General features: G+C 33.3%; 1 protein-coding gene and 1 long non-coding RNA gene across 2 annotated transcripts in view; both read right to left on the bottom strand.

The window, feature by feature from the left end:
- The window catches only part of LOC108904214 (cytochrome b5 reductase 4), a 250,397-nt gene that overhangs the window by 69,844 nt on the left and 172,468 nt on the right, over window positions 1–8,085 (bottom strand). The gene's annotated exons all lie outside the window — the stretch shown is intronic.
- On the bottom strand, window positions 4,512–4,728 carry LOC111691639. Its single transcript, XR_002763009.1, has 2 exons — window positions 4,689–4,728; window positions 4,512–4,626 (listed from the first exon to the last, which is right to left on the bottom strand). It is a non-coding gene; the product is annotated as an uncharacterized LOC111691639 (long non-coding RNA).

Below are 8,085 nucleotides of genomic sequence, written 5' to 3'. Positions count from 1 at the left end.
CTCACTACTACAACTACACAGCGTGGTCTGTCTGACCAATTGCATCATTGCTAGTCTAGACGCGCTGTTGTTTCTACATTAAATCTTCTGTAAATATACTTACCCTTTAATGTAAAATCACATAACCAAATGAAATATACATTTTTATTGTAAAATTTTTTAACTGTGGTAATAGCACGGTGTAAATTTACCGAAATTGAGATTATAAAGTAAAAACACATAACTTTCTTAGTAAAATATAAATATTTTTATTATTACGAAGAATATTTAATTTTACTTTACTTATTATGTAATACTGTAGTGTAAATTCACAAATGTATTGGATTTTTACCCCAATTTTTAAGAGTGTGGTTAGTGGAAGGGGACTTGTTTTGGGTGGGAATACTCGAATCGATGTATTCAACGTCAAATAACGGAAAAATGATTAATTTTACGTGTATAACGCTCCTGGAGTTTTTTGTAGTACACAAAAAGACCTTCAAAATGAGTACTTATAAAAGTTAATTAGAGCAAAATTGAAGGAGTTATCGTCAAAAAGAGATGAGTTGCTCATATTTTTTAAGAAAAAATGAGCAGTAAACGCTGTACCAATTAGTTTTGTTTTAGTGTTTTTCATACGAAGCGAAGCAGCAATGTCAAATAACACTTTAATTCGCTAAATTCATTTTTTCCGTCAAATCCGCCCTTCTAGGCAGATTTTCTTCCACGCGTCCTTCATTTCCCCGCCATATGTTTCATATTCTCCTCTCTCTTAATATCCCGCCGCGCCGTCAGTCATCTGTTTGCTGAGCAATATCCCCGGATATTATGTCCTGCAATCTCGGGGCCCCGCCCATTCCCTTATTTACCATGAGATTTATGGGGCGGTTTGCGGAACGACCTTTTAAATTGATAGTTTAACACGATTGGGCCCGCGTCGTGGGCCGCCGGGTCCTCCTGGAATACTTTATGTGCCCGTCCTGATGGAACACCAACTAAAGTCTATAATTTACGATAAGTTTGCAATGCCGTCACATTTAGTAATTAGGTGCAGCCAATAGAACAATCTCAAATTCTTGCTCTGTATCGCGTTCACTCTCGACAAACTAGGAAATTTTATTTTTATAAGTTTACCATACTTTGCGACATAGATTTTATAAGTTATAAGAACGCTAGACAATGTTAACTGCAATACTAGTGCTGCACAATTCAAAATCAAAATTAATTTTTGTTTGTTTTGTAATTTTTGTAATTTTGAAGTTCAAAAATCGCCTCTGTATAAATATGTCTCCCATTCAAAATTACACCCTGTATAGGAACGTCGCAGTAAAGCCGTTGTTTTGAATGTGCCATTTTCGTGGCAAAGTGGATTACTAGCACATAAATACCTATTGACCTCGGCAATGGCAACCAAACGAACCCTCTACGTTTGATCGCGGTTAAAGTCGCCCTCACAGCCGAAGAATGCGAAAATCTCCTTCTCCAAATAAACTTCGCCGCGATCCCTTAAAAAGCTTCGTGAACCCCTCCCTTTGTTTACTTGGAAAAGGCACAAAGTCGGGACGCCTAAATGAGGAATAAAGGGCAAATAAAAAATATCGGGCCCCTGGGAAATACCTTCCCCGGACTCGTTTAATAAACGGTCCTTTCTCAAATTGCGGGAGTAATAAAGACCGTACCCCCTCAAGAACGTAAATTGTGTTTGGAGCAAGAAAAACCATTACCGCAAGTGTCTACTTAAAAAAAATCGGAATTAAATACTTCCAGAAGGCAGGGCTCGTATTTTAAGCGAATTTTTATGTCTCTGTCTTATTTTATCGCCTTTATTTAATAAATCGATCCTTACCAGGTCCAGTTATACGTCAATTCAGTTAATTATTAGATAATACTAACAATTAATTTCCTCAAATATTGACTGACAGTTTTGAATCAGTTTTTAAAAAATTATAGACTAAATTATAGAATATGTTCTTCTACCAGTAATTTACGAGTAGAGCATAGAAAGTGGTGCACATTTTTGACGCCAGAAACAATAAGCGGGGAAATAATTTTTTATAACGTGTCTGTATGTTCTATTTTATTCGGCTTTAAAAACATATTATGTATGAATGTAAAAAGAAGTAATCATTTTAAAAATTAAGCGCCAAATAAAAATTTTCCATGTTAATAATTTTTTTTTACCCACGTCATAATAATATATTTAAAGTAAACTGTAGTACGTTTAACATTTCCGAGCAGTGTAAAAAAATATCCCGCATGTCATATTTCCACAACCTGTTAAAAAATGTAATCCTGACTTAATAATATGAGAAATGAATTTTCTTTGTTGAAGAAAACGTGGAAAACACAAATCATTTGTCCATTACTATGAACACAGACCCGACATCTTTTTACTAACGAAAATGTAATTTTTTCGAAATTTATTGTTGCTTGAATCTGATGGAAAGCATTCTTTCTTCTAACTCAGGAAGACTAGATAAGGAGCACGAACTCATACGGGAAAATTGACAAAATTTGTCCAAGAAATGGCAGAAGTTGGGGTGACGCTAGTGTTCCATGTGACCCAAGTGAATGTAGCATAATAAATACGACTGAAGTAAGCAAATAACCAATTGTATTTTATAATATTGAGTTTAGTAGATATATCGGGGAGGTATACTAACCTAAAAACTAGAAGTCATGTCAATAATTAATTATTACAATTTGTTTTTATAATGGTAAATAAAAAGTTTCGAAAATAATTTAAATATGGTAATAGCACGTAATAGTATGTGAAGTGAATGACTGTCAACAAATTTAAAATAAAAGAGTACGTTTGTGATCTGCATTTTCAATCTAATGATGTCCAGCAGTTCTATATTACAACTTGACCGAGTGATGGGTTAATATTATGGCAAAAGGTCGAATAATTCGGAAGTTGGAAAGATTTCATAAGTGCAAATATTGTATAATTGAATGATGCATTGTTTCTTTATATATTTTGCAGCAGCATCAACAGCAAGAGCATCCGCTACACCAGCAACAACAGGTGCAGCAGCTACAACAAGAGCAACAGTTACAACAACAACAACAACAAGAACAGCAAGTAAATCAAGAGCAATTAAGTTACGATGAGATTATACTAGAAAGTGAGCATCCTGTCCTGTATAATCTAATAAAAGAAAAGTTCTGTTGACGTGTGATGAGGTCTCGACAAAGCAACTATGAATATGTTCACATAATATTGACAATAGCAACAAAGTATACTTTATTTATTTCTACATATTCTTGTAATTTATATTACGTGCATAAATAATTAAATTCGTATCTTTCATATAATTCTTGCTGGTGACATCGCTATTATCATTACTGAATTGAATAAATCATTTCCAATTAGTTGCTGTTTCTTTCCTGTTAGTAAAAAACTGATTGAAATTCAGATATCATATAAAATTTAAAGAGAGGATACGTGTAGTAATTGATGCTGATCGATCTGTATTGGTAATTGACTACTTTTACTAAATATTTAAACATGGAAATCAATTGCTTCATGAACAAAATGAAATTTTAAGAAGATAGACTGACACGTATTACTTATTTTTAAGTTGTTTTATTTGTAATATATATTTACTTTGTTACTTGTTTGTTATGAATAAATATTTATTTTATTTTAATTAGGCACAAATAATTTCTTTTTTTTTATTCAATTAATAAAACATTGAAATCTTTGGTAGATAAACATTTTATTTTTACAAAATATATAACAAAAATATAGAACATTGCTAAAATATTTCTTTATAATACCTTATTAATTTTGGTCTATACTCTACCTTGGAATAAGTCATGGAACCATGTTACGTTCGAATTAAATCAACAATTTTACGAAAGTAGAATTAAATTTTACAGCAATTTTAAAATATATACCCAGAAAACTAATCGATTTTAAACAGTTATAAAATATTTAGATTACCTATTTTTTGTGACCTTTATAATGGAGTACCTATATTTTGTTAAAATTTTGGTATCAATTGGTTGTCATGTTGTTTTAAGCTTCTTGACATTTTGAGAAGAGAGCGATATGACTCTCGAAGCATTGAGAAGTCTAAACCGACAACATGGCAATCAGCTTAGAAATTGTCCAACCATAATTTATCGACTTTCCATAGTCAGTTTTCAGTTACACTATAATAATATAGTATATTATTGGTTATTCAAAAAAATATGGATTGTGATATACTCTATCTTATATGAATTCCTTTCCCATCAATTATTCCTATAACCTGCTCTGGAAATTCATATTGGGCAAAATATTGTTCGATTACAACTGCCTCATTATCTCGGCCATTCTATAATTTGTGGAGACAAGTTACTTAGCAAGTATGTAACTTTTCTGGTTGTTGTAGAGCTTAAGGCAATGCAAAATTTACCAGAATCATGGGTGAAATAATTAGAAATGGCAAATTTTTCTTCAATTCTGTTAGCTACTTCCCATATGCTAACATGGACATGTTAAAAAAACTTGGCCACTATATTCAGGTACAATAATTTCAAAGTAGTTCTTATTTTTTACTCTATCTGTTTCTTAGAATAAATCTATTTCATCACCACTCTCAAGCTGGACAATGCGTCTAATAAGTCATCTGAATCACTGGACTCAAAATCGGACATCTGTAATATTTTAAAAAGTTTATTTAAAACACCAAGTTTTTTTATATTCTATTTTTTATTACCACAAGTAAAAATTCCATATTAATAATACAAGAATTACTATTTTTTTAAAGGCAACTTCCTGTATAAAATGTGACTTTTACTAACATTAAACTAAAATCTTTAACAAAGTAATTATCAAAAACACAAACCTTACTTATAGGTTAATATTAACAAGATCACGTCATAAATTCCTTGAAAACTAATTTCTTTCTACGAACACCAAATTCTTCTCATAAAGCTAATATTTTTTATTATCTATTTAGTTTAATTACAGTCCGGAATGACATATTTTCATGATTTATATAATTCAAAGTAGCTTACATTATTTATTTTAAAATTTTTAACACCACAAAAATGACATGATTGATTTATAATTCAAACTGCCGCTTTTTTATCCCCTCTCTAAGTATGGGACATATGGAACACTAGCGCCCTCTTATTTTTGTAAGATTTTTGTTTACATGGTGTTCGGGCTCCTTGTGTAGTCTACATGTTCTAACTGTTCGGAATGTCAAAGTTGCTATCGCAGCCCACTATGTAATTTTAAAAAGCATTGTACTCGAATATAAGTGTGTTCTCAGTTCGTTTTTTAAGTTTTACTCGAAAATCAGGTTTTTTTTCGAAAAATATAAGTGAGTAGTAATTTGTAGAAAACTGAAAGACGAATCCGAACATATCATGGTTGTTACAGTAAAGCAGTGGCGTACTATTTTATTTAGACAAATATGCCACCGATACCCTGTATCTATGCACTGGAGCATGTAAATTTTAAGAAAAAGCCCTCAGATTTTGGACAATGTTTACATAAATACATATGCACAATTTCAAACTGTTTCACTCACTAGTTTTTAAATTATTTAAAAAATGAAAAATATTTTTTGAAGTTTAACACCCTGTATCTTTTTAACGAAGCGTCCTATATAAAAACTTTATAAGAAAGACTCTCCTTAAAATTCTCCAAAGAATATGAGGTTTCACATTTGGTCACCATTTGTGAATCACCCTGTATATCAAATTGTATTATACTTTCATAAATGTAATCGCTTTAAACCCTTATAAGGAACATTTGTATTCATAGAAGTGCATCATCGTATACGTTATTTATGCATATAACAAAATCATATTTAAATCTTTTGGCATTTATTTATGCATATTGGGTAAAAAATAATAATTGAGAACTGGAAATATGTATATAATTTTACTTAATATATAATTTTAATATACTTACTTTCTAGTCATAAAGAATATTTTTCTTTGCATTGACAGCATTGATTTTATAACACTTTTAGTATAAGGCTTCCCGTGTCCCGCTTCATCCCCCCGATGAAACATCCGATAGTCCTTAAGACTGCGACGCAGATTACGTAAATGTCATGGGATTTTGCGTGAAATATCGATGTGGACGACAACAAACCAGGCTATTTTCGAGTCTCCCATCTCTAAAACTAGCTATAACTTTGCCTAATACTGTGTGATATGCGGAAGTAATATAATATGTAGAATGTGCCCGCAGAATTTTAAAAGGAACCACGCTATTGCCGCCCCCGAAACCCGAAAGTCCACCTTTCAACCCTCGAACACATAGCCGTTAATAACCTCATCAGCGGCTACGCAGGCCGAATTTGACCCGTGTCTTGTAAACGTCCCGTTTAAAAGGGTTGGGTAAATATTGACAAGCGACAGGAACCATCTGGCGTGTTGGCTGTCGGCTGCGGTCGATCTGGTCGCTTGTGTATGCTGCAGGACATCCTGCGCCGTGACAGGAGACACACAGGCCCCACAGGGGCTTACAAGGAGAAGGTAAGGTAGTCGGAGTTTTGTAATNTATGAACTACTTTATTCGGCTCTAAAAACATTTCATTTAATTTTAAAAATAATATATTTAATTTAACCACATTTTAACTGTACGTTTAACATTTCCGAGCAGTGTAAAAAATATCCCGCATGCATATTTCCACCTGTTAGAAAACGTAATCCTGACTTAATAATAATTATGTGAAATTAATTTTCTTTGTTGAAGAAAACGTGGAAAACAGAAATTATTTCTCCATTACTATGAACACAGGCCCGACATCTTTTTAGAAATGAAAATGTAATTTGTTCGAAATTTATTGTTGCTTGAATCTGATGGAAATCATTTATTCTTTCTTCTAACTGCTCGGAATGTCAAAGTTGCTATCGCAGCCCACTATGTAATTTTAAAAATCGATTATCGAAGTTCCCAGTTCGTTTTTTAAGTTTTACTCGAAAATCAGGCTTTTCGAAAAACATAAGAGAGTAGTAATTTGTAGAAAATTGAAAGACGAATCCGAACATATCATGGTTGTTACCGTAAAGCAGTGGCGTACTATTTTATTTAGAAAAATATGCCACCGATACCCTGTATCTCCGCCACTGGAGCATGTAAATTTTATGAAAAGCCCTCAGATTTTGAACAATGTTTACATAAATACATGTGCCTAATTTCAAATTGTTTCACTTACTAGTTTTTAAATTATTTAAAGAAATTAAAAATATTTTTTGAAGTTTAACACCCTCTATATTTTTAACGAAGCGTCCTAAATAAAAACTTTATAGGAATAACTCCCCTTAAAATTTACCAAAGAATACGAGATTTCATTTTTTGTCACCATTTGTGGACTACCAACTTACAAAAATAATAAGCTCAGCATACTCGTGCGCTGTTGCCAAGTTTCTGTTGCAACTTTTGGCATTTATTTATGCATATTGGGTAAAAAATAATAATTGAGAAATGGAAATACATATGCCATGAGATTTTGCGTGGAACATCGATGTAGACGAGTTTTGGGATTACGAGATGCGAAGAAACAAGGCCATTTTTTCGAGTCTCCCATTTCTAAAATTAGCTATAACTTTGCCTAATACTGTGTGATATGCGGAAGTAATATAATATGTAGAATGTGCCCGCAGAATTTTAAAAGGAACCACGCTATTGCCGCCCCCGAAACCCGAAAGTCCACCTTTCAACCCTCGAACACATAGCCGTTAATAACCTCATCAGCGGCTACGCAGGCCGAATTTGACCCGTGTCTTGTAAACGTCCCGTTTAAAAGGGTTGGGTAAATATTGACAAGCGACAGGAACCATCTGGCGTGTTGGCTGTCGGCTGCGGTCGATCTGGTCGCTTGTGTATGCTGCAGGACATCCTGCGCCGTGACAGGAGACACACAGGCCCCACAGGGGCTTACAAGGAGAAGGTAAGGTAGTCGGATTTTTGTAATTTTTGATATTTATGGTACGTGTAGTTTGGACCTTGAATAAGAATTTTTCGAAGTAGTTCGACGCAACGTTCATAAATTACCGAGATAATCGATTTTGAAGTTTTACCTGACAGCTAAATCCACTAGATGTGACGCATTCTTGAACTTGGAGCGTGGCGTAATTGGTAGCGTTCGG

This window comes from Anoplophora glabripennis, unplaced genomic scaffold (genome assembly GCF_000390285.2).
Source record: "Anoplophora glabripennis isolate ALB-LARVAE unplaced genomic scaffold, Agla_2.0 scaffold259, whole genome shotgun sequence".
NCBI classification, from domain to species: Eukaryota; Metazoa; Arthropoda; class Insecta; order Coleoptera; family Cerambycidae; genus Anoplophora; species Anoplophora glabripennis.
This window is presented reverse-complemented; position numbering and strand designations above follow the sequence as displayed.